The following is a 7,631-nucleotide window of genomic DNA, read 5'->3' on the forward strand; positions in this document are numbered from 1 at the left end:
AAGGAAGGAAGGAAGGAAGGAAGGAAGGAAGGAAGGAAGGAAGGAAGAGAGGGGGAGGGAGAAAGAAAGAGAAAGAAAGAAAGAAAGAGGGGGTGGGAGGGAGAAAGAAAGAGAAAAAAGAAGGAAGGAAGGAAGGAAAGAAGGAAGGAAGGAAGGAAGGAAAGAAGGAAGAAAGAGAAGGAAAGAAAGGAGGAAAGAAAGAAGGAAAGAAAGAGAGAAAAGAAAGAAATAAGAAAGAAAGAAAAAGAAAGAAAGAACAAAAAGAAAGAAAGAGAAAGAAAGAAGGGAAGAAAGGAGGAAAGAAAGAAAAAAAATATCTGTGGTTTGTATGGGTGATTCACAGATAGTGCTAATACTGGCAATTGTTGCTTACATTCAGAATTGAAGAAAATGCTAAATTGCAGTCAGAAGTTAGTGGGAAGGAAAAAAAAAATGATAAAATTCTTCTATTCACATTTGTGGACCCCTGAGTTAAGAATCCCTGTGCAAGAGGCAGTTCCAGCTCTAGCACTGAAGTTGATCAAGATTTCACCACATATCAGGCAGGTATTTTTGAGGTTCGCACCAGGGAAACTAATTACCTAAACACAAGTGTCAGCCATTTCTATGTCCTTTATATGCATCAAATATTGTTCTGGAAGCTTTAGGGGCCTCTCTGGATGACCCACTGAAAGGCCTCTCCTACTTCTCTTGTCTCTCCCCTGCCATAATTGCTGCCTCCTGCATGATGAAGCAAACAAAACACAAATGCATGTGGTCTGAAATGTGAGGAAGAGGAAAGTTCCTGGCTCCACAATGCTTGCTCACATGAAAGCACAATCATGTACTTCATAATTCTTGGTGGGAGGGTCGTGTGGTTCTGCCCACGCCTTCGCCAAGTGAGTCAGTCAAAGAGGAAATGCTGTGTATTTGCATGGGTGGTGCTGGGCAGGAAAACTGACCCACTGACCACCGGTGAGGATAAAGACATGACTGACTTCCTTCACTGTGTTGCACAGCTTGCAAAGCAATGTCCCAGAAGGCAGAACTAGAAGTTAGGGCAGAGTGGCCAAGGCTGGCAGGCACAGGCTGGAGCACAGACCTGAAGTCCCCAGGTTGCACATTCCTTTTTTGCTCAATTCCATTCTCCCTTGGGGTAGCCTCATGAAAAAAGGAAAAAAAAAAAAAAAAAGGGCTGGCATACTTTCTTGTTGTGTCCTCTTCATCCAACAAATACCTGTGGAGCCCTGGCATGGCAGAGGCGCTGCCCTGGTTGGTGGGGTAGAAATGATGCAGCATGCCAATTCTTGCTCCCTGGGAGCTCAGTCCAGGGAGGAGAACATCGACGTGGGCACTAATGACAGTGTGGTGTGATGACTCCATAAGCTGCGAAGTCTATCCCGGGGCTGTGGAAGCAGGGAGGCAGGAGAGCCCATTCTTCCCGTTAAATAAGGACTCAACTTTTTAAAAAATGACATGCAAAATGCTTTAAGATTAAAATGAAACCCTGTCTAAACTTTGAGTTATTTTCTTTTTTAGGAATTTTATCTTGTACAGAAACATAACCAACAAATATTTAGCCAGGGGGAAAGAAAGGAGACACAGAATGACTTGTCATCACCCTGGAGAAAGCACTCATTTCCACCACCTCTCACTTCCAAGACACCTTTTTGTCCAGCCCCACTCCCTGCCAAAGTCAATAAAAACACCAAGAAGTCAAAAAAATAAGGATAAAACAGTCTGTAAAATTCCATAAAGCAACTAAATTTGAAGACAAATTCTGGTTGCCATCCCTTTGAGAGGAGTGAGTGAGTTAGGATCTGGCGATGAATGAAGGAAATCGTGACAGGTCAGACTGAGACAGCACTCAGCACAGCCCCTGCCCGCATGGTTTAGCAAGTGCTAGAAGCAGGGCCGAGGCCAGTGCGGCTTAGCATTCTGCTCCCTGGGGAAATCAGGCTGAGAGAGATCGCAGGGCTCAGCATCTGGGTGAAATGTGGAGATCTTTCCACTAATGTTGTTGGAGGGACAGCCTCTTATGTGTCTTCTCAAAGACCACCCATTGTTTTTCTGGGTGGAAAAACAGGAGAGGGAAGCTTGAGTTGGTAACCTGGACACTAGCACAAGTGGCCACCTGCATGGCAACTAAGTAATTAACACATTTCTGAGGGCAGCTTTGGGAAAGTAATGGGTGCCAGCAATGCCACCTCTCCTTTCTCTGCCAAATATGAGAGTAAATTAATTGTCCAATTTGTACATTTTTGGAAAGTGTTATGATAGAAACCAGTCCATCCATTTTCCACCATTGGGCATATATTTGGCCTCACCTGGCTGTGCCTGAAGAAAAAATTTGACTTCTTGGTTTGTGAAAATCATTCTTTACATACCTTTTGAAAAGATTCCCACAAGGAACACAATGCATTTTCTCCAATTTTGGAGGGGAAAAATATCTGCAAGGAAAATCTGAGTATTTGTAACATCCTCCATGATCCGACCAGCATGAACCCCTCATCAAACGTTCTTTTGTGGGCAACTCCCTTAAACCTCAAAGTCAGCAGGGGAGGAACCCTAGGGAGGGAGAATGGGAGGTCCCCGATGGCTCGGGCAACCACAGTCTCCATCTGTCTTAACGGTGCGGAGAATTACTACCACGGGCCTCCGCAAAGCCCAATTCCATACATTTGGAGCTGGGACTAACTAGGAAGTGTCTAGGTGCCAAAGTAAATGAGCTTCCTCCCTGGGGTGGTGCCAAGGCCCTGAATTTAGACCACAGCTGAAAGGGCCCTTGGAAAACTTGTGGAAAGCTCCCCTAGGAAGATGGAAGAAACACACACACTGTCTCTGTGTCCAGCACTGAAACTGCTCTGCAAATCACTTCAGGGTATTGCAAGAGCTGCAGCTGTCTCATGTGGAGCCTTCGTCTGATCCCTAGGTGGACTCTGGCAGCCACTGGGGCCCTTGCAGATGTAGTGAACCATTCTGCAGAGACGAATTCAAACCAAGAGAAAGGATAGATAACTTGTTTTTGGTCTAAGCTTCAGGTCCCAGATCTGGGGCAACTTAGAATGTTGCCTCTTTATCCACCTTTCCTCCAAACCTACCATCTACCCACTGCTTCTTTTTTCTTCTCATCAACTTTTAAGTTTAGGGGTACATGTGCAGGATGCGCTGTTTTGTTACATAGGTAAATGTGTGCCATGGTTATTTCCTGCACAGGTCGTCCATAACCTCGGTATTAAGCCCAGCATCCATTAGTTATTCTTCCTGATGCTCTTCCTTCCCACATTCCCCACTCTGACAGGCCTCAGTGTGTGTTCCTCCCCACCATGTGTCCATGTGTTCTCATCATTCAGCTCCCACTTATAAGCGAGAACATGTGGTGTTTGGTTTTCTGTTCCTGCATTAGTTTGCTGAGGATGATAATAGTTTCCAGCTCCATCCATGTCCCTGCAAAGGACATGATGGCATTTCTTTTTATGGCTGCATGGTATTCCATGGTGTATATATATCATATTTTCTTTACTCAGTCTATCATTGGTGAGCATTTGGGTGGATTCCACATCTTTTCTATTGTGAATAGTGCTGCCACGAACATACACATGCATGTATCTTTATAGCAGAATGATTTATATTCCTTTAGGTATATGCTCAGTAATGGGATTGTTTGGTCAAATGGTATTTCTGCCTCTAGATCTTTGAGGAATTGCCACACTGTCTTCCACAATAGTCGAACTAACTTACACTCCCACCGATACCCACTGCTTCTAAAACAGTCCCTCGAAATAGATTTTCACCTTGGCACATGAGATAGAAGCCAAGAGGAGGCTTACTGGAGCTGAGGACAGAAGCCATTTCTCTTACTGTCTCCTGTCTCTGAAGAGGAGGAGGAAGCAAAAGTTGAAAAACAACAGGAATGATGTCAGTGTCAAGACCAGCTGGTGCCACTGATGGCCAGGCCTGAGGTTAAAAGATTAACCCCCTACTCTAACCACATGTACTCTCAATCTATCATGACCCTTTCACGTGGAACCTCTTAGAGTTGCAAGCCCTTAAAAGGACCAGGAACTCTGCCTTTGGAGAGCTCGGCCCTTGAGACGAGAGTCTGCCAATGCTCCCCGCCGAATAAAAAAAAACCTCTTCCTTCTTTAATCTGGTATCTGAGGAGTTTTGTCTGTGGGGTTCCCTGACCGGGAAGCAAGGTGATTAACAGACAGCCCCTTAGGCCGCTTAGGCCTGCCCTGTGGAACATCCCTGCAGGGGACTGCAGCCAGCTTGAGTGACATGGATCCTGAGAGCCCTCCCGGATAGGCAATTGCCCACGTGGAACGCCTCGTCAGAGCAGTGCACAGCAGGCCCCCACGGAGGATCAAAGCAGTGGCTGAACACCGGGATGGAACTGGAACTTTAAGTCTGGACATCTGAAACTTGGTAAGACTGGTCTTTGGAACTTGCCCACTCCATTTGAGTGGAAGCGTGGCTTGATCACCCACGGCGTGCCTGTAATGGCACTTTGGTTTTTGACTCGACTTGAATTGCTTGATACTTTGGTTTTGGTTTTGACCTGGCTTGGATTTCTGGATACTCTGATTTTGGTTTTAATCCTGGCTTAGTGTAAACTGAAAAAGTGTGTGTGTGCCCTTTTTACCCATTCTTTGTTCTGTGGTGTGCGTGTGGTGTGAGCACGGTGTTTTGTCTCAAGGAAACATGGGTCAGGCACAAAGTAAGCCCACTCTGCTAGGAACTATGTTGAAAACTTTTAAGAAGAGATTTAGTGGAGACTATGGGGTTACTATGACACCAGGAAAACTTAGAACTTTGTGTGAATAGATTGGCCGACATTAGAAGTGGGTTGGCCATCAGAAGGAAGCCTGGACAGGTCCCTTGTTTCTAAGGTATGACACAAGGTAACTGGTAAGTCAGGACACTCAGACCAGTTCCCATACATAGACACTTGGTTACAGCTGGTGCCAGACCCCCCACAGTGGCTAAGAGGGCAGACAGCAGCAGTGCTACTAGCAAAGGGACAGATAGCCAAGGAAGGATCCCGCTCCACTCACCAAGGGAAATCAACTCCTGAAGTTCTGTTCGACCCAACATCAGAAGATCCATTGCAGGAGATGGCACCAGTGATCCCAGTGGTGCCCTCCCCTTACTGGGGAGAGAGGCTGCCCACTCTTGAGCCCACAGTGCTTGCGCCTGTGCAAGACAAACATATCCCTAGGTCACCCAGAGTAGACAAGAGAGGAGGTGAAGCCTCGGGAGAAACCTCTCCCTTGGCAGCTCGTTTACAACCCAAAACTGGGATACAAATGCCCCTGAGAGAGCAGCAGTATACTGGGATAGACGAGGGTGGTCACATGGTGGAGAGGCATGTTTTTGTGTACCAGCCCTTCACCTCTGCCGACCGTCTCAACTGGAAAAACAATACCCCGTCCTATACTGAAAAGCCACAAGCTCTAATTGATTTTCTCCAAACTATTATCCAGACCCACAACCCCACCTGGGCTGATTGCCATCAGTTGTTCATGTTCCTCTTTAACACAGATGAAAGGCGGAGAGTGCTCCAAGCAGCAACTAAGTGGCTAGAGGAACATGGCACTGGCTGATTACCAAACCCCCAAGAGTATGTGAGGACCCAGTTACTAGGAACAGACCCCCAGTGGGACCCGAATGAAAGAGAGGATATGGAAAGGCTGAATTGATACAGGGAAGCTCTCTTGAAAGGATTAAAGAGGGGAGCCCAGAAGGCCAAAAATGTTAACAAGGTCCCAGAAGGCCAAAAATGTTAACAAGGTCTCTGAGATCATTCAGGGAAAAGAAGAAAGTCCAGCACAATTCTACAAGAGACTGTGTGAGGCCTATCGTATGTATACTCCCTTTGATCCTGAAAGCCCTGAAAATCAGCACATGATCAACATGGCTTTAGTTAGTCAAAGCACAGGAGACATTAGAAGAAAACTGCAGGAACAGGCTGGGTTTGCAGTGATGAATACATCACAGTTATTAGAAATAGCTAACCAGGTGTTTGTAAACAGGGATGCAGTAAGCCGTAAGGAAAACCACAAAAAGAATGGACATCAGGCCCGGCGAAATGCTGACCTGTTAGCTGCAGTAATCAGAGGGGTCCCCCCAAAGAGGTAAGGGAAGGGGGGCCCTGGGAAAGAAACTCAGCCTGGCTATCAGAGTTTGCAGCATAACCAGTGTGCTTATTGTAAAGAAATAGGACATTGGAAGAACAAATGCCCTCAGCTAAAAGGAAAACAAGGTGACTCAGAGCAGGAGGCCCCAGATAAGGAGGAAGGGGCCCTGCTCAACTGGGCAAAAGGGTTATTGGACTGAGGGGGACCGGGATCAAGTGCCCCCAAGGAGCCTATGGTCTGGATGACAGTCGGGAGTAAAGACATGATTTTCTTGTAGATACTGGTGCTGAACATTCGGTAGTAACCACCCTAGTCACCCCCTTATCCAAAAAGACTATTGACATAATCGGAGCCACGGGAGTTTCAGCAAAGCAAGCTTTCTGCTCGCCCCAGATTTGTACTGTAGGAGGACATAAAGTGATTCATCAGTTTTTGTACATGCCTGACTGTCCCTTGCCCTTGTTGGGAAGGGACTTGCTTAGGAAGCTGAGAACCACTATCTCTTTTACAGAGCACAGCTCTTTTGCTGCTAAAGTTACCTGGGACATAAGTCATTATGACCCTTACGGTCCCCCAAGAGGAGGAATGGAGACTTTTCTTAGCTGAGCCGGGCCAAGAGATAAGACCAGCTCTGGCCAAGCAGTGGCCAAGAGTGTGGGTGGAAGACAACCCTCCAGGGTTGGCAGTCAACTAAACCCCTGTACTTATAGAAGTTAAGCCTAGGGCCCAGCCAGTTAGGCAAAAATAGTACCCGGTCCCCAGAGAAGCTCTTGAAGGTATCCAGGTCCATCTCAAGCACCTAAGAACCTTTGGAATTATAGTTCCTTGTCAGTCTCCACGGAACACTCCCCTCCTGCCTGTTCCCAAGCCAGGGACCAAGGACTACAGGCCGGTACAGGATTTGCACTTGGTTGACCAAGCTACCGTGACTTTACATCCAACAGTACCTAACCCGTACACATTGTTGGGGTTGCTGCCAGCTGAGGACAGCTGGTTCACCTGCTTGGACCTGAAAGACGCTTTCTTTAGCATCAGATTAGCCCCTGAGAGCTAGAAGCTGTTTGCCTTTCAGTGGGAAGATCCTGAGTCAGGTGTCATACTCAGTACACTTGGACCTGGCTTCCCCAAGGATTCAAGAACTCCCCCCACCGTCTTCAGGGAGGCACTGGCTTGAGACCTCCAGAAGTTTCCCACCAGAGACCTAGGCTGCATGTTGCTCCAGTACGTTGATGACCTTCTGCTGGGACACCCCAAGGCAGTTGGGTGCGCCAAGGGAACGGATGCCCTACTCCAGCACCTGGAGGACTGTAGGTATAAGGTGTCCAAGAAAAAAGCTCAGATCTGCTGACAGCAGGTACACTACTTGGAATTTACTATCCGACAGAGGTAGTGCAACCTGGGATCAGAAAGACAGCAGGTCATTTGCAATCTACCAGAGCCTAAGAGCAGAAGGCAGGTGAGAGAATTCTTAGGAGCTGTGGGGTTTGCAGACTGTGGATCCCAAACTTTACA

Source organism: Theropithecus gelada, chromosome 4, assembly GCF_003255815.1.
Source record: "Theropithecus gelada isolate Dixy chromosome 4, Tgel_1.0, whole genome shotgun sequence".
Lineage (NCBI taxonomy): Eukaryota > Metazoa > Chordata > Mammalia > Primates > Cercopithecidae > Theropithecus > Theropithecus gelada.